Here is a 19,757-nt window from a genome sequence, read left to right on the forward strand (position 1 = left end):
CGACGGCGCTCCGGCCTATGACGTCAGCCGGATTTTGGACGTCCGTCGGAGGGGTCGTGGATTCCAGTTCCTGGTCGACTGGGTGGGCTACGGTCCGGAGGAGCGCTCATGGATTCCCCGCTCGTTTATTTTGGACCCCTCTCTCATTGAGGATTTCTACCGTGCCCACCCTGATCGCCGCCCTTGACCGCCTGGAGGCGGTTGTTGAGGGGGGGGTACTGACATGGTGCCTCTGTCGGCCTCCTCCCCCTCTCCTCTCCGCTTGGCTGCTGATTCTCAACACCTGCGACCACTTACCTCATCACCTCATCCGCCTTCATAAGGAGCCACAGGATCATCAGTCTTCGCCAGTCCGTTGCCCCTGATGGTGCATAGTTGGTCCTCAAGTCAAGCTACTGTTCGTTTTCGCTACGTCAAGCCTATGACTAAACCTGTCTCTCTCTCTACTCACCCTCAGGAATCCAGTACCACGAGTGGTCGCTCGAATCAGTTCCCAGCCGTTCTCATCAGTCTGTCCTCTCCTGCGGTCCCACCACGAGCCTCTGCCTCATCAAGTGTCTCCACCTTCGTCAACATCGGCCTACGGAGAAATCCACCAGTGACGCCACTAACTTCTGTCTTTCAGTTCGGAACCGACATCTGGACCTGCTCACGTTCTGCTCTCTGCTCCTCGTATTAAAACTCTTACCCGCCAACGTTCGCCTCCCGCTGTGTTTCTTCTGGGTTCCAGCATCTGGGTTCGAAAAGTGTTCTGTAGCCATGACACAGAAGTTTGAACACTACTTTTATTCGAAGAGTTTTCTTTATTTTCATGATTATGAAAATTGTAGATTCACACTGAAGGCATCAAAACTATGAATTAACACATGTGGAATTATAAACGTAACAAAAAAGTGTGAAACAACTGAAAATATGTCATATTGTAGGTTCTTCATAGTAGCCACCTTTTGCTTTGATTACTGCTTTGCACACTCTTGGCATTCTCTTGATGAGCTTCAAGAGGTAGTCACAGATTTCCACTGGTTTAATGTCCATTCCTTGTGTTGTTTAGCTCAAACAAGTCTCTTCTGCTTGTTGCCTTTCTTCAGCAGTGGTTTCCTAGCAGATATTCTACCATGAAGGCCTGATTCACACAGTCTCCTTTGAACAGTTGTTGTAGATGTGTCTGCTGCTAGAACTCTGTGTGCCATTGACCTGTTCTCTAATCTGAGCTGCTGTTAACCTGCCATTTCTGAGGCTGGTGACTCGGATGAACTTATCCTCTGCAGCAGAGGTGACTCTTGGTCTTCTTTTCCTGGGGCTGTCCGCATGTGAGCCAGTTTCTTTGTAGCGCTTGATGCTTTTTTGTGGCTGCACTAGGGGACACTTTCAAAGTTTTCCCAATTTTTCGGACTGACTGACCTTCATTTCTTAAAGTAATGATGGCAACTTGTTTTTCGTGCTGCTTTTTTTCTTGCCATAATACAAATTCTAACAGTCTATTCAGTAGGACTATCAGCTGTGTATCCACCTGACTTCTGCACAACACAACTGATGGTCCCAACCCCATTTATAAGGCAAGAAATCGCACTTATTAAACCTGTGAAGTGAAAAACATTTCAGGTGACTACCTCTAGAAGCTCATCAAGAGAATGCCAAGAGTTTGCAAAGCAGTAATCAAAGCAAAAGGTGGCTACTATGAAGAATCTACAATATGACATATTTTCAGTTGTTTCACACTTTTTTGTTATGTTTATAATTCCACATGTGTTAATCCATAGTTTTGATACCTTCAGTGTGAATCTACAATTTTCATAGTCATGAAAATAAAGAAAACTCTTCGAATAAAAAGTAGTGTTCAAACTTCTGGAAAAAAGTGTGGACAACCCTGCAGTACTGGACGTTTTATTTTGAAAAGAGGTTTTGCAAATCTCTATTTAAGTTAATGTTTTATTTACGTTAAAAAAAATTATTTCTAATTATCATAATAGCAAAATCTAAATGCAAGGCAATTTTATATTTTTATTTTTCAAGGGTGAAGTAATACGTTTTAGTTCCTACTAGGTTGTGGTCAGTGAGAAATTGACCCGACAGCTCTTTAAGTGTTAAAGGTTGCAGGGTTAGGGGTTGAATTTCTTTTTTCTACCTAATTTAAATTAAAAAGTATTAACCTAATTTTAGCATTTTATTTGCTATAGATTTTCACATAAAAGTCGCAAAAACAGTGTAGTCAGGATGGAAAGCAAAAGGTAACACAATAAATCATCTTGCATTTTTATTGAATTAAACATTAAAAGATTTGGGCAAATTTTCCCCATTTTAAGCTGTAAGATCTACTTATTTTACTGATCCAAGCATTTCTAATTCAAGGCTTCACAGCTGGTAACAAGCTGAAGAGGAGAAAGGAAAAGAGAAGGGAAACAATGTCTGGGCCAACTTTTGCAATTTTAGTAATTTATTTGTTGGTCTATCTGCTTAATATTATGAAATAAGTCTATTTGTTAAAGCCTCTAAAGCACTGATTCTCTTTCTTGTAATTATTTCATTTGCTGCAACACCCAGACAGTTCCAGTCAGACTCTAACCAGCATTCGCCAAGCCGCAGTTTTGTGTCTCGCAGTGAAATTTAGAACAAGGTCAGAACCAAAGAGGATATTTACTCAGACGAGAGCTGTGGGAAAGTGAGGCCATCATGCAGGGAACAAAACGAAAGGGAAAACAACATGAAGAGGCATTCAAAGTAAGATGAAAATTTTTGTATAAAAACTCAATTTTTTTGGAAGCTTTCAAAGTCCCCTAGTCACCAAAGTAAATGCCTTTTTTTTATTTATTTTTTTTGCCAACAGTTTTTGCAGGGGTGAACATTCCACGAAGGTTGATCGTAGAAGTTTTAATTCTGAGGTTCCCGTGACCCAGGACGACAGCTCTCTGGCACATTCAGCCCGAACGGCCTTGAAACAGTATGGAGAAAAACAGAAGGTTTTTAACAGAACACTTGCAACCTAGACGTTCAAAGACAGGTCTCAAAAACTTAACAGGACAACTTTGTATGATTCAAGGCTTTGCATTAAATGCCTTCCCGGGAAAAGTCTTGTACTGCATTGTTTGTTGATTTGTTGGGCACTCTTCTGGCGGTTGCTATAGCAACTGCCTCCATTTTCTCTCTGTGGCTGCTCACATAAAGGACTTTGTCCTTGTCTCCATAATAGTTACAAATTGAATACTGCACTTTCCAAGGACACATGTCATCAACTTAGAGCATGGGGAAAGTTTATGTGCTCGAATGTGGGTTTGTGTGTCCAAAAGGACGATTCTAGGGAAACTTTCTTGAGAGAAAATGAAACATAAATACATTTGAATGTGGGTTTCTTTGATTTGAAGCAAACACCCCAAATAATAATATGGAAAGCTGCAGAGAGGCTGAGAAAATTGGCAATTTCGTAATATTTTTATTTATGGACAGTTGTTGTTGCAGAGATAATGCTTTAAACTAATTTAGTTTAAAAAAAAAAAACTGTGAAAAGTAATGTTGACCGATTATTTTTTTTAATTAAGTTTGTAATGAAGAAATTAATTGTGACGATGTCTGTGAAGTAGTTTTACAAGATGTAACGTGAAAAACGGAAATAAAATCACATTTCTTTAATGCCTTTCCCATAAATTTTTGTTAATAGGAAACAGTAAATCCTCTACAATTGTAAAATGTAAGAAAAAAAAAATAAAAAAAAATCTTGGAAATTCCAGATATTTACTAGAGTACATGTTTAAAAATAACTAATCTGCATTATCCACTATGATTTATTGTTATAATAATGGTCTAATTAGTATAATATAATTCTAAATCTACTCAAAATCTAACCTAATATAAGTTTAATAATATATCCTTAAAAAATAATAAATTATTAATTAACAATCAATTATAAATCTGCTATTCTTATCTATCTGCTGCTTTTAATTGAGCTATGGAAACAAGGTAATGTCCCCTTGTGGGATCGATGAAGTTCTATTCTATTCTATTTAACCTTTTTACATATCAAGAGAAAAAAAACACAACACATCAAGTCTTTAGCCATGATAAATGTTAAAGCATGATTTAGAATAAAACACAAAATATACTATTTGTTCTTTCACAATAACTAACTATCCTGATGTAAAACTTTTTTTTTAATGGAAAATTTTCTGCAAAGTTGATGAGAAAGGATTAAATAAAAATTCATTCTTGACTGCAAACTGTACAAAAGTCTGGAAGCTATCAAACAAAAACGCCTCCGCCTTTGACTCCGCCAAATTTTAAAATTTTAAACGATGCCAGAAAAAAAACGTTTTTTGAAGAACGTCAAAAAACGGACGCCTCTTTTCTCCAGAGAACAGAAACAAGAATGTCAGACCTCATTTGCAGAAGACACCAAACCTCTGTCACAATAGTCTTAATGAGACTAATCCATTTCACCTTTTGTTAGAGATAAGTGTTACAGAGAAGGACAGGAGGCCTGGAGTCAGCTGATCGAAAATTCCTTTGTTTATGCGGTATAAACAAAACCAGAAGCAGGGAGGTCACAGTAAAAAATAATAAGGTGATTAAACTGAATATCTAGTGTGGAACAAATAAAATCATGACCTTACAGTTTATACAAAGGGATTATTAACAGAAACAATAATCGCTATAGGGAAATAAAACCTGTGAGAACACGGCACCAACAGCAAAGACTAAATCTCAAAACAAAACCCCAAACATAATCTCAAGATGGAAAAAAACAAATCAAAGATTCTAACTCAAGTGCAGCCCTGAAATAAAACACAATAAAAAAAACAGATAATTTTAACAAGCATTAAACTGTAGTAAATACAAAAAAGGGTTTAAGAGAGAAAGAAGATATTTCAACAACACGAAAGAGGCTAAAAAAACACATTTGTGAAAGAGCTCCAGATCAGCAACAGCAATGTGTTTCATGTTTTTAACTTCATATTGTTTTGTAATTTAAAAGCAGTCACATCTGCGGAAAAAAAACCCACCAAATCCATCATTTTAGGAGAAAAAGCTTTGGTTCAACTGTCAGCCACGGCAGTGGAGGAGTCGTAGTTTGGGTTTAAAAGCGGCATTTATCTAAAGTACTGTAGAAAAAGTCAGAAGCAGATATTTTTGGTGTTTTTAACATGTTCTTGTCGCATTTTTCTGATGGTGTAGGATACGTATTTAAAAAAATCTTCAAGTTAAGTTTCTAAAGATTTCTTTATTCAAATCCTTGTGAATCAGGAGCAGTCAAAAATGCCATTGGAAAAAGACTGCATTTGTGAGGTAGGAGCAACAATCAACAGGCCACAAGCTCCCTGTTCTGCTCCATTCTGATCCATCCACTTGTAGAGGACTACATCCATAAACCTCTTTCTTTTCCTCTTCTGAGCTAGAATTTGGCTCTAAACTGAAAATGTGGATGGCTCCAATATTACTCACCCTTTTTGCTGCACCGGTAATGTTAGGACAAGGTTGTGAGGTAAATGGAGGGTAGAATGTCTGCAAACACACACCCATTTACTCTCACACTTAGGGACAATTTAGAGTTGCCAATTAACCTATGAAGCATGCTTTTGGACGGTGGGAGGATGTTAATGTTAGGACAAGGTTGTGAGGAGCTGTAAGCTAGTGAGACAGAGTGTAAATGGATGGTCTCAGTTATCCCTTGTGCTATCTTAGATAACCCCACCCTTAATTTGACGTGTTCTCCCTACCATGACAAAGGTGGATAAAGGTGGAAAGATTTCATGTAATCCATGGACACCAATAAGATCACAAATCATTAAAGAAAAAAGGTTCAGCGCACTGTCTAGTGGGTCTAGATGACCCAACTCCCAATGCCAAAGTGCCTAGGTTACAGGAGACAAAAGGGGGGGCAAGGGTTCCTTCACGCCGACAGTCTCGACACGCCGCTCACAACTCAGAGTTAAATTTCTGATGAACTACTGCAGCTCTGCAAAGAACCATGTCCTAAAGCGACACAGGGTTTTTGTTCTTATTTTGGCTAAAACAGCATGATCATAATTAAAAGACCACTGGGAAGCCATTTATTAATTATAATAATCCATTTTATTTAAAAGCGCCTTAAACTCAAGTTTCAAATAATAATAATAAATCAAGTCAGAGTGGGACTTTATTATTGAGTTTTTTTTGCTTTTCAAACAAATTCTAACTTTTTTAATAAAAAATAAAAAAAAGCTAGGTTTTGGTTTATAAAATCTTTGGAGCATCAGTCCAGTTGTTTGCAATCCTCTCAAAGGAGGCTTCACAACAGTTCTTTTGTATTGTGATTTTTTGTGTGCGGTTCAAAAACGCACAGCCAAGTGACACACCGTGTTCGATCAAACCCAGTTCTGTTCATTGTTTACCACAGCTGTGAGCCTCTCACTGGATGTGGGTAAACAGCATACGTAACAAAATGCTTGTGATATGGTTCATAGTCTGTTTGTCTCTCAACTTGTAACAGTGTTCAAGGCTGGCGCACAATCACAAGGTCACTCGGATACAACAAACAAAGTAGCTGATACGCCGGCGTTTAGATCAGGCACGAGTGTCAGGGGATCTGTTATTACAGCAAAAAAAAAAGGAAATAGATTAATTTTGATAAAGCATCACGTTGGTTTTAACCCTTTCTCGCCTGACTTTGTTTTACAATTATATCAGAAAAAATATTGTTTCGTTTAAGGTAATGCTAAATTAAAAAGAACCCTGGATTACATGGGATGTTGCATTAGTGGCATGAGGGGGTTAAAGTCCTTCTACAATTCTTCCATCTTCAAAAATATAGGAAGAAAACATGAAATGAATAGAAACCCATAAATATTGAGAAGGTTTTCAAATTTAGATGTATTACAGACATTGTACATTTACTGATGTTTGGAACACATGTGGTTTTTATGAACTAACTGTATATGACTCTGTAATCCAGGACCTTCTTTCCTCCTTCTTTTGCTCAAAATCCTCCACCGTTTATGAATTTTCTTTAGAAATCAGATCAAATTGAAATTAAATTTCCCTCACATTAGAGGAATTTTCCCTCAATACCTTTCTTCATAAAATGATGTGCTCTCATCATGAGAAAGACCTATGAATAAATTCCTATTTATTTTAGGCTTTAAGGTAATAAAACTTCCACATCAATAACAAGTAGGTCAAATCTTACATTTAGAGAATTATTGAAAACTAAAATACACTTGTTTGTGTGTTTTATTTCTTATGCAGAAGATTGCTATTGTACGACGGAGTATTAGGGCCACCAAAAAAAAAAAATAATTAGAGCCACCAAAAAAAATAATAGTAAAATTACGAGATTTTATCTCGTAAATTTAGGAGATAAAAACTCGTAAATTTAGGAGAAAAAAAGTCGTAATTTTAGGAGATTACAGTGGAAGTGAGCATGCAGAGCAGCAGGTGAACGCCGTGCAGCAGCAGAGCAGACCGACTAAACTTTGTTGAACAGGTGAGCTGAATGTTTATTGATAACGTTTAATTTTACGAGATAAAATCTCGTAATTTTACTTTTTTTTTTTTTTTGTTGGCTCTAATTTTTTTTTTTTTTGGTGGCCCTAATACTCCGTCGTACTATTGGAACCAAAGTGCTATACAAATAAAATATATAACTACTAAACAGGAAAGGAAACCTGGGAAATTGAATTAAATTAATTTGGCAAATTTTTCTACTAAAATTAACATTTTAGTAGAGAAAGAAATGCTTATTTAGTATAAATCGTAGAAATCTAAAAATAAGTTGGAATGAATTAAAGTTTTAACATGCCACTTAACCCTTTCATACATGTTTCCATGATAATAATTGTTTTTATTTGAAGGACACAAAAAGCAGAAAAGCTCCATACCATTTTATTTAAATTTTCAAGTGCTGAAATTGTATTTATTTTTTGAAAGTATATAAGAAGCACTGTCATTTTTGGATCAATTTTAAAGACATAATTTTAAAGTTCAACAAATGTTAACAAGGGCTTGTACAGTGTTGCAGTGTTTAGTGCTCTCACTTCATAGCAAAAAGAATCACCACCCAGAGTAAAAAATAACTAAATAAAGATCCTTCATAGGTTAATTGGTCTCTCCAAATTGTCCCTAGGTGTGTATGTGGGTGTATGGCCCTGAAACAGACTGGTAACCTGTTAACTAAGAGAATATTCCAATTTTGTTCTAAAATGAGTCATTTCCACTTGTAACACTTGTTTTTTGATGCTTTGAACTACAATTGTGTTACAAAAAAAAAAATACAAACCATTTCTTTAGAAGTGGCAAAAAAACAAATTATTGGGCTGTATAACATTCAATTGAAGTAAATCTAATTTTTAGCTGATTACTCCCTTTTTTAAAAAGTATGTTGCTAGATTTTTACATATTTTGAAAAGATTTCTTGCTAAGTGAAATGACCTGCTGTATGGACAAATTATTTTTCCTTTTCTTCATGGGATTAGTGTTCCTTTCATATTTTTACTTTACCTCTTTTCGCAGTCAAAGGGTTTAAATGTAGGAGGAGTGCGAACTTGTTCTGTCATTTTGAAGCTGCCATGCAGAAAAAGTGTTTTCCCCACTGCTTTTAAAGAAGTTTCTCACGGTTAAATTCCATGTTCTGTCAGCTTAAATCTGTGCTGCTGTGTTCACAGAAACCAGGGCAACACCAGCTCTTACTTTCGAGAGGTGGATTCCAGTTTATGCTGGAAACAAGGACTTCTGATCTGCAGTATGTTCCATCAGGGGCACAATGCCCTGAAATCTGCAACCTCAGGCTGCTCTACAGGCAAGCCTGGGAGTCTTGAGATGCACCAGAACACTTGGCAACCACACTGCCTTAAACAGGCCTCTGCGCAACTGTTGTGTTCAAAGTTCTGCACACACGCCACTCATAAGAAATTTTAGATGTAATAAAAGCAATGAGGACTTTTACAACAGAGTTTGTTGAATTCATCATGTATAATGAAGACAATAACAATTCTATACTGCTCAAAGACTAAATCTTTCCCCATGCATAAAACCAAGATTTGTGGTGTGTGTTGGTTGTGTTGTGGTTAAGGGAGTGGAGCATCGGTTCGGCTCTCATCAAAAGAGTCTTGAAAGTTGACCCAGTAGAAGCTGACAGCAAAGTGAAAAGGCTTTTTACTCATAAAAAGAGAAGACTACAAGCTCATCAAAATGTGGATTCTCATCTCTTTTTTTTCAAGCTTGACATCACAAATTCAGTTTTAAAAAGTTTCAGTAAATAAAGTAAACATTTACATATATTTCTGAGTTATTATGGCGTTTTGACATCAACTGTAAAAGTTTTGCTTTAATCATGAGGCATTGATTGTCATAAATTCAAGAAAAGCTAATCATCCACCAGTTTATTCAAGCAAATTAAGCTTTTGACTTAAAAAAATGTCAAAATGTTTTGAAAATTGTTCTTCAAAAAATCTATAATACATTTTTAAAATGTATTATAATATAATATAATGTACAAAAAAATCTATTGATAAAGATAAAACTAAATCAGAGTATTCAGTATTGGTTCATCAAACCAAAAATTATGTTAAAGTATATGTTGGATTAATAAGGCTAAAAGAACAATTTTTATTGTAAGTTTTTATGTAAGAATTTACAATTCTGCCAGGTCACTGTTTTCTAATAACAAAACAAAAAGATTTTTAGAGAAAAAATTGACAATATAAAAAAATCTGGAATAAAAATTATTGTTTTGGCTGAGAAATTGAACTAAAATTGAAGTTTGTGAATCAGAATTAAATTAATTCAGATGTGATTCTAAAATCAACAGCATCCGTTTATTATGTTTAAGTAACAAAACTGTAAGAATAAATTGAATTATTGTTGTTTATTACAAAATCCACTTGAACAAAGATTTATTTTATTATAAATCCATTATTGAAAACATGTTATGTTACTGCGAACCAAACAAGAACTTCCAGGGACCAGTACAGAGACAAATAATTCATTTTCTTAACCGCTTTTTCCCGGCCACTTGTGGGCGAAGGCAGGGGACAAACCTGGGGCCTGTTTCAGAAAGGAGGTTCAACCAACTCTGAGGTTGAACTTGAACTCTGAGTTGGTCAATCGGGAGATTAACAACTCTGAGTTTTCTGTTTCAGAGAAGCTGATCCGAGTTAGGTCAATCAACTCTGAGTGGACTGATTCGGAGGTGAGCGTGAGCACCGCGACTATAAGAAGCCATTATCAATGGAGCGCAGATATCACGATTCACCATGGCAACCGTGAAAAAAAGAGGTCTGCGTATTTTTCGCCAGCTGAACTTGACGTGCTGCTGCAGAGTTACAGTGAATATGAGCACATATTCCGGAAGAAAAGCAACACCGCTGCATCTGCAAAACAGAGACAGTTAGCGTGGGAAAACATAGCTGCTCAAGTTAATGCCTAAGTTTGCATTTAAATCATTGTTATAAAATATTGGCTGTAATAACTTTTTAAATAGCGTACGGTGTGAAATAAAAAATGGGGATATTTAGGTGTACTTTTGAAGTGTTATTCGTGGTGTAAATGCATGAAATGCTGCATAGTGTACAGAACCAATCTGGGGAAAAATGCATTTAACGTCGGTAATGTTTAGAGGACTTTTTTGTTAACCTTCCCCTCTTGCAAACGTTGGTCAGTTTAATATTAATACATGCAATTGTGTTTTTAAAAGTGAACTTTTGTCTACTGTTGAACCTTTCGCTGCGCGAAGGCTTCTCCTTTCTTTTCTCTCGTCTTCCCGACCGTGGTCAGAAGCGCAGGGGAGATTTCCTTCAGGGCCGAAGGGAATTCTCCTTCGGGGTTCACTTCCCGTTGGAAACCCTCAACCTCCAGAGCGGATTAAGAATGACTCCAAAACAGTTATTCTAAGAATGACACCTTCTCTTTATTTAACTAAGTGCTCCGTCCTCCGAACACACAATATATACAACGCACACACCTCTGCTCCGTGCTCACCCCCCCATCTGCACCTGCAATCGCCCCTCCCCTTCTCTCTCGTGGATCGCACCCCGCTCAGCACACACACACTGCAACACTACCCTTGTATCAATCAAGTGGTATGGGTTTATACGGGATTAAGAAAGTAAGCAGTGCTAGCAAATTGTGTTTCCATAAAATAATTGTTACATTAATCTAATTCAATGTCCCTGATTTCATTTTCACGTAGATGCAATCCTGCAGGAATTAAAAGAACATGGCAGCAGTTAAAAGTGAAAAAGAAATCGAGTCTTCTCAAAATCCTCGTACGAGGTAAATATAATTCTCTACGAATTAATGCAGCCTCCTCGTCTATTGGGTCCTCCAAAAAAGAACAAGCCATTCTTGTCACTTAGACCGTCTCTGTGTGACGGAAATGTGGGCAATGAAGGTTAAAGCGAAAAATACGTCGTTCGTCTTTAAAAAGGGGAGGGGACCGGCAGAAACTTCGAGTTTGGAGGATAAAACCTGCTCCCGACCAGGTTAGGTTCACAGCATAAGTAACCATGGATACGGACTCCGAGTAGAAGTTACCTCTCTTTCAGAAACGGGTTTGACTTACTCTGCTTTCTCGGGTTTAACAAACCTCCCATTCTGAAACGGAAAACCCAGGATTTCCCTGATTTCACCCTGAGTTCACAGACCTGGGGGCCTGTTTCAGAAAGGAGGTTAAGTGTAAACTCTGAGTGCATTAACCCTGAAATCAGGGAAACCCTGGGTTTTCCGTTTCAGAATGGGAGGTTTGTTAAACCAGAGAAAGCAGAGTAAGTCAAACCCGTTTCTGAAAGAGAGGTAACTTATACTCAGAGTCAGTGTCCATGGTTACTTATGCTGTGAACCTAACCTGGTCGGGAGCAGGTTTTATTCTCTAAACTCAAGGTTTTTGCCGGTCCCCTCCCCTTTTTAAAGACGAAGCGGTATTTTTTGCTTTAACCTTCATTGCCCAAATTTCCGTCACACAGAGACAAGTGACAAGAATGGCTTGTCCTTTTTTGGAGGACCCAATAGACGAGGAGGCTGCATTAATTCGTAGAGAATTACATTTACGTCGTGCGAGGAACTTGAGACCTAGACTCGATTTTTTTGTCATTTCCCCATACGTTTTTGTTTGAGCGTTACCGTTTTTCGTTGCAGTCAATTACATATATACAATGAAAACAACATTAGGTATTGCTATGTAGATGTTTCATATGTTAAATATTTTCAACAAAGCCTACATCCATGACATGCTCAAATTTGACCTGATTGAATTATGTTTTTATACTTCATTTTTAGCTGCTGGCATGTTCTTTTAATTCCTGCAGGATTGCATCTACATGAAAATGAAATCAGGGACATTGAATTAGATTAATGTAACAATTACTTTTAGGAAACACAATTTGCTAGTACTGCTTAATTTCTTAATCAAATCAAATCAAATCAAATCAACCTTTATTTATATAGCACTTTTTCAACAACATATGTCACTCAAAGTGCTGTGCATAAAATACAATAAAATTTAAGAACAAGATGACAAGACAAACCGTGCGACAACCCCCCCCGCAAAAACACACACCCACAGACACACACACATCAATAAATAAATAAATAAATAAATAAATAAATTAAAAAAAGTGCTAAAATGATAGAATGTAGAGACCAGGCTTTGTCCTGAAGTGGGGAAATGATATTTTGGGGACATGTCCACACCAGCGACCCCCCAACCCAAGTTCATGGAGAACACTACCACAGAACCCCCCAGATCCGATCAAAAGAGTCAGACCCAGGAGATCCCACTGCAGCGACCCCGCTCACTGAGAAGGGTCAGTCACTGATGTGGAGGATCCCTCAGAGGAAAACACTGGAGTATAATTAAATGTAAAAGGAATAAAATTAAAATATATATAAAACATGGACAAAAAACAAATAATTACATGAACCTTAATAGGCATATGAAATAGTAAGAGCGACTTAAAAATTAATAGGATAAATAAATAAATAAATGTATTTACATACACATATAAAACTAGTTAAAAGAAAAATAAATTAATAATTAAAATATTTAAAATAAATAAAATAAAAATAAAAATAAAAATAAAAATAAAAATAAAAATAAAAATAAAAATAAAAATTTAAAATCCTAAAATTCAACTAAAAGCTAAATTAAAAAGGTAGGTCTTAAGCCTTCCTTTAAAAACATGAACAGTCTCTGCGGCCCTTAGGCTCTCTGGGAGGCTGTTCCACAGGCGAGGTCCGTAAAAACTGAATGAGGCCTCGCCGTATGTTTTTGTTCTTACTTTTGGAATAACCAAAAGGCCTGTATCAGAGGACCTCAGGGTCCGCGAGGACCCTGAGGATAAATATGAAGGCCCGAGACCATAAAAACATTTGTAAACCAATAAAAGAACTTTAAAATCAACCCTGAATTGCACAGGGAGCCAATGCAGCGATCTTAAATCTGGTGTAATGTGTTCCCGCCCCCTGGTCCTCGTCAACACGCGTGCTGCTGAATTTTGCAGCAGTTGAAGATTTGCTATTCTTGTTCTGGGAAGACCAGAGAGCAGGGCATTACAATAATCTAATCTGCTGGTAATAAAAGCATGCATTAGCACCTCTGTACTGGCAAGAGAGAGAAACGGGCGGACTCTGGCTATATTTTTTAGATGATAAAATCCTGTTTTTGTGATATTTTTAATTTGTGGGATAAAATTCATCTCAGAGTCAAAAATGACACCCAGGTTTCTCACACACTGAGAAGTGTTGTAAATCTTTAGTTTAGATAAAACTATCTCTCTCTTGTCTTCAGAACCGATCACTAAAACCTCTGTTTTGTCCTGGTTTAGCTGTAGGAAATTCTCTGCCATCCATGACTCAATGTCTAAAATGCATTTTAAGAGTGTGTTGACCGACTCTTCATCATCAGGAGACACAGCGATGTAGAGTTGAGTGTCATCAGCATAGCTGTGGAAGCAAACGCCATGCCTCCTGATGACGTCCCCCAGTGGCAACATATATAGATTAAAAAGTAGTGGGCCTAAAATTGAACCTTGGGGGACCCCACAGTTGATGTTGAAGACCCTTGAGGAGCAAGTATCCATACTTACGTAAAAACTTCGATCTGTGAGATAGGAATAAAACCACTTTAGTACGGTACCAGAGATGCCCAAACCTCTCAGTCTGTTGAGTAAAATACTGTGATCTACAGTGTCGAAAGCAGCACTAAGATCCAGCAGTACCAGAACTGAGAGACTCAAAGAAGTCATAAAATGTTTTCAACAACGATGTGGGGATTGGGTCAAAAGGCAGGTGGTTGGCTTTAACTGGGATAAAACTTGACCAAGTCCCACAGCATCAACCAGGACAAAACTTTCCAGTGTTTCCTCTGATAAATACAATGCTATAGATTCATTAAAAGCAACACCTTTTTGAATTAAAAGAGTAGATCTAATAGCACTGATTTTACTCCTGAAGTGGTCTGTGGTGGTCTGAAGTGGTTAATCCCATATAAACCCATACCACTTGATCAATACAAGGGTAGACAAAAGTTCACTTTTAAAAACACAATTGCATGTATTAATATTAAACTGACCAACGTTTGCAAGAGGGGAAGGTTAATAAAAAAAGTCCTCTAAACATTACCGACGTTAAATGGACCCCCCCCCCCCCCCATTGGTTCTGTACACTATGCAGCATTTCATGCAATTACACCACGAATAACACTGCAAAAGTACACCTAAATATCGCCATTTTTATTTCACACCTTACGCTATTTAAAAAGTTATTACAGCCAATATTTTATAACAATGATTTAAATGCAAACTTGCGCATTAACTTGAGCAGCTATGTTTTCCCACGCTAACTGTCTCTGTTTTGCAGATGCAGCGGTGTTGCTTTTCCTCTGGAATATGTGCTCATATTCACTGTAACTCTGCAGCAGCACGTCAAGTTCAGCTGGCGAAAAATACGCAGACCTCTTTTTTTCCACAGTTGCCATGGTGACTCGTAATATCTGCGCTCCATTGATAATGGCTTCTTGTAGTCGCGGTGCGCACGCTTAACTCCGAATCAGTCCACTCAGAGTTGATTGACCTAACTCCGATCAGCTTCTCTGAAACAGAAAACTCAGAGTTGTTAATCCCTCGATTGACCAACTCAGAGTTCAAGTTTAACCTCAGAGTTGGTTGAACCTTCTTTCTGAAACAGGCCCCTGTTTGTTTTTCAATTATTTGCACACAGTGAGATTATGTTAGTCATAACAATAAAGCTCTTTCTTGAGTCAACCTCAGATGTGAAATGGTCCTTTAAAAAAATTAAGTGACTGTTGAGAACAAGTAAAGACAACCTCATATTCAGTAATAAGCATTTTATTTTGAAAGTAAGAGCAATGCTCTTTCTGGTAAAACTCCAAACTTCCTGAAGGTCTTCATGGGGCTGTTCCGCTGCATTGTGTCACAAGTGTATCTCATCATAAGCTGTTGTAAGACAGTGTTGAGACAAATGTAAACATTGGTCACATCCTTCTGTTCAGCTCCTCTTTTTGTGCACAGCACTCACCCACACTCACCACTCTCCTTTAGGGCATTTCAAATGTTTGACTGGTCACATAACAAAAAGTTAGTCATGACTGATCATTTTACAAAAAACATGGGAAAACTCCAAAAAATTGGGCCAAGAGAAAGAAAAGATAGAATTTTTGGATTTTGAATTAAATTTGCTTTTTTTGCATCAAATGAGGTTGTCTTAAGAGACTGTCTGAAGCAGTGCACCATAGTGAAATTTCGAGGCTGTAATCTGATCAGTGACAAATCACCCAAACTCTGAGCGGCAAAAGTGTCTAAAAAGGCATTCACAGCAGTTGCGTTGACTCAAGTTTAGATGGCCACTTTCAATGGAAAGTCTACATAAACTCCACATCCAAATTCAAAACTCTCGCATTCATGCATCCCAACACAAGATTTAAAAACTGGTACCAGGCTTTGCATGAAAATCGAGGGTTCATTGATCTTTGGCCGGAAAACTCCACCAGTTTAAACTTTTAACTGCTAAATCGCAAAAACACTGAATTTTAACCAATCATGGAATCAGATCTGGCAGTGTCGTGTGGGTAGCATGTTTTTCAAAACGCAGAAGTACTAAGCGTTTTAAACATGATCACGAATGAGAAATTAATACTTGGGGTTTGTGCTCGTCTGGGATTAGAGTATGACTCTTTCATGTATTGGAATAGATTGAAAGAAAAAGCCTGGAGCAAGATTTGCGGGATTCGCAACGCGTTTCTACCAATTGTAGATGGCGGACAAGCGCTCGTAATTAGTAGAAAAACTAATTTGTGTTCCTGAACACGCAACAGACGCCCAGTGTGACTGTAGCTTAACACTGAGAGCGACACCGCAGTTGCAAAGGTGAGGTAGAGCAGCTGGGTTGTCCTTGTTGTGCAGAAAATTGTGTGAGGTACATGCCGGTGGGATGTTAACTAATCAGCCAAGATTCAGAAGGAGGCGAGAATATGGGAGAAGAAGCTGCCAAGATAAAACCCCAGGAGTGAACATTTGTTTCTGTGCTAAGGAGTCCTTCAGCAGCACTCTGAAGCCTTTCTTCCATTCCACTGTGATCTTCACTACAGTTAAGACTTCACCACGCCTCTGCCTGTCCTTGCTGTTCTGTTTATCTTAACCAAACGTATGTCACTCCATGAAATACTGCTCCTTTTTTATATGTATAACTTGACTAGATGTGCAGGTATGACATGCATACATTAATGTCGGCAGGACAAAGTGATAGAAGGTGAAATATACATGAGGTGCAGAGCAATAACTTACATCCCTCCTATCTTAGTGTTTATTGGTTCCTCAGTAACTACAGCATGAATATTTTTGCCTTCCAGTATATCAAACACAGGGTCATGTTTGCATAAGGAGGTAAATTATGACACCAGCAACAAAAGTGCCAGGGAGAGGTGAGAAGGGGACAAGGAGGAGCTCAAATGGTTTGCTACCGAAACATCTTCTTACAATGAAAAGAAAATGAGACCATAAAATATTTTAAAGCCCTCAGCTCAAATTCTTGCTCAGATTTGTCATTTACAAAGAACTATTGCCTTTTTTTTTTTCTTAGTGTCTGTAACTGTTTTCCGGCTCCTCGGTGAATCACTGTTGGACATTACCTTAACAACTAACGGAACACAGAGCCACAAAGCCTTGAAAATTATTTTCTTTTCTTTCAACATTTATCTCTTTGAAGTGCTGATAAGTCGCTCAAGAAGAAACTCGCTTCAGGGAAGTTAATTGTAAGTAAGGAAAGTTTGTTGATATGGCACACAAAAAGTGCTTATCAACACAGGTCAAAACTGCATCAAGTTAGAACAAGAAATTAGACATATTATTGTGTAAATAATGCAAAATCTCACCAACACACAAATCCCACATTTGACTAAAAGCCTGCTGAAATAAAGAGGTCTTTGGGTGCGTCTTAAAATCCTTGACAGAGTCAATGGAGCACAGAGTCAATAGGTACAGTTGAAAAATTCTATTCAACTTAACAGAACAAGTCCAAGCAAATTATGGATTTTTTTTCACTTTCTTCAAGATGTTTATCTTTTAAATAATTTCAAATTTAATTTTAACTACATGGAGAATTTACTGTGACATGAGTCAATGCAGAAATGTATGACATTTTGGGTTGTAAAATGTGGATTTTTGATCAAATGTATGTTTTAGATGCAGACAGTCTGTGTTCAATCTAATTAAAATGTCAACTTTTAGTTTATGTACGCAGAAGACTTGCGCATTTCCAGATTTTCTAGATGAAAATATGCATGTTTTTTTTGTAATCTCTTTCTCATTCCAAAAATGTTTTTTAAGCTCAGATAGATCTACAGAACTAACTTTGGGTGATGGAGGCACGGACCCCTGTCCAGGGTTTTATCTGCACCGTTTTCTAAATTTCTCCCCCTAAAGGTGCAGATTTAGACTTAAACCCAAGACTAATCACATCTGATATTTTTTTTAATTATTAAATTTCTCTTACGTCCCTGATTTGGAGAAAAGAGTAAAAATATGTAGCAAAAAGAATTTTGAAACCAGGTGGGTAATACGGAGACCTAAAAGATCTGATAACGGTTTACTAATCCGTGCGCACGATGTGTCTCTCTGGAGATTTGTATCTCCAAGCAGTGGAGCGGCTTTGGGACAGGCGGAGGCGGCTTTTGAACGAACATTCCTGAGCAAAAACTGAGCAAACAATCATGTGAATTTGTGTTACCAGTCGGGTCCAGACAAAATAAAGCCTGATGTTATTCCAGTGTAAGTTCTTCCACGGCTAAATGTTGTTTGCACGTATTAGCCTAATCCTAACCTTTCTTCCGGTTCAGTTCAGCCAAGTATGAGGCACTGGCCGCGCGGATTTGAAAAAACTAGAATAATAAAAAGCCTGTTTAGAAGATAATCTCGCTCTGTGTCGGAGCTTTGTTGCTTACAACAGGACCTCCAAGTTCTTCTTCTATGGTGTGACATCATCATAAGTCACCAGCAGCCAAACACAGCCTGCGACGGTTTAATAATCTGTTTGCACGGTTTATCAATTTTTTTTTTTTTTTTTTTTGACCACTGGCCCCTGGAGGGCTCTGTTGGGTAAAGATGGCAGCACGGCCTTTTATCAGACCTGTGGTGGGGGGTTACAAAACAAAGTCCAATCTAATAAACAGAAATGACTGGGATAAAACAAAGTGTGACAATGTCTGCATTAATAACATAAATTCTCTGGGTTTTTTCAGCAGTAAAAGATTAACAGAAATACAACACCAAAAAGCTAATAAAATAGATAACTTGAAAAAAACAGTTAACAGAAGAGGTCAACAAAGAACTAAACCACAGAAGGGCTTGAAAATCAACAAAAGCAGGGAAAAGCTAGGCTTCAACAAGCTTCTAGGCCAGGCAGACAGAAGGGACAAGCTGAGGAACAGATTCTACCTGGGAAATTAGCAGACACCAGAGCAGTGGTTTCTGGGAGTTTTATAACTCGAAGGGGGGTCTAAGGGCAGGGATGCCAGTATAGCTTAGTCAGTTTGTTAGTTCATTTTTTGTATTTTACTATTGAACTATATGTATTCATGATCCTTTTGAGTTCATGTTTCACTTTTTCAATTACCGATACGAAGCCCATCGAGACGACTGTTGTTGTGAATTTGAGCTATACAAATAAAACTGAATTGAATTGAATTGAATTAAATCTCATTCCCAGCCTCGTGATTGGTGGAGTATGAAAGGTGAAGCTGAACCTCTGAATAAGCTGAAAATACACAGATACACAAAAAACAAAGACACAAGAAGAGAGGGCGCAACAACTTTAAAAAAAATTGCTTTTCGTGCATATTATTTTAGAATCTGGTTTCCCAGCGGGACCTTATATACCTGATAATCTGGTCATGGACTTTTTTCTATTCTAGAGAGATACTAAGAACTAATAAATAATCTTGTTTTTTCTTGTTTGCTTCAGGACTGTTCTTAATAGCTACTTCCTTGTAAGTTTTATCTTCCTGCTATCTTCTGCTTGTGAGGCCAGATCATTTGACGCATGTTTAAGAACCCGTGTTTAGCCCATGGTGTTTAAACTGGGCAGGCAGCGAAAGAATTGTTCTTCTTTTGTTTTGTTGGCGTTCACTAACGCATGTCCGCCGCCTACAGTTGGAAAGAAGAATCAACTTTATTTTTCTTAAAGAGATCCTCATTTAGCATTTTTCAATCATTATTTAGGCTATTAAAATTGAAATGTTGAATCACTACACCTGTCTCACACATGCACATACACAAAAATGCAAA

At 37.6% G+C, this 19,757-nt stretch overlaps 1 long non-coding RNA gene across 1 annotated transcript; it reads left to right on the top strand.

Moving 5' to 3' along the window:
- The first annotated feature begins 2,000 nt into the window (after nucleotides 1-2,000).
- Nucleotides 2,001-4,660, top strand: LOC144988868 (uncharacterized). The gene is made up of 2 exons (XR_013652920.1): nucleotides 2,001-2,718; nucleotides 2,825-4,660. It is a non-coding gene; the product is annotated as an uncharacterized LOC144988868 (long non-coding RNA).
- The last annotated feature ends 15,097 nt before the right edge of the window (nucleotides 4,661-19,757 follow it).

The sequence above is a fragment of the Oryzias latipes genome, chromosome 21 (genome assembly GCF_053564925.1).
Source record: "Oryzias latipes strain Hd-rR chromosome 21, Olatipes_Hd-rR_3.1".
NCBI classification, from domain to species: Eukaryota; Metazoa; Chordata; class Actinopteri; order Beloniformes; family Adrianichthyidae; genus Oryzias; species Oryzias latipes.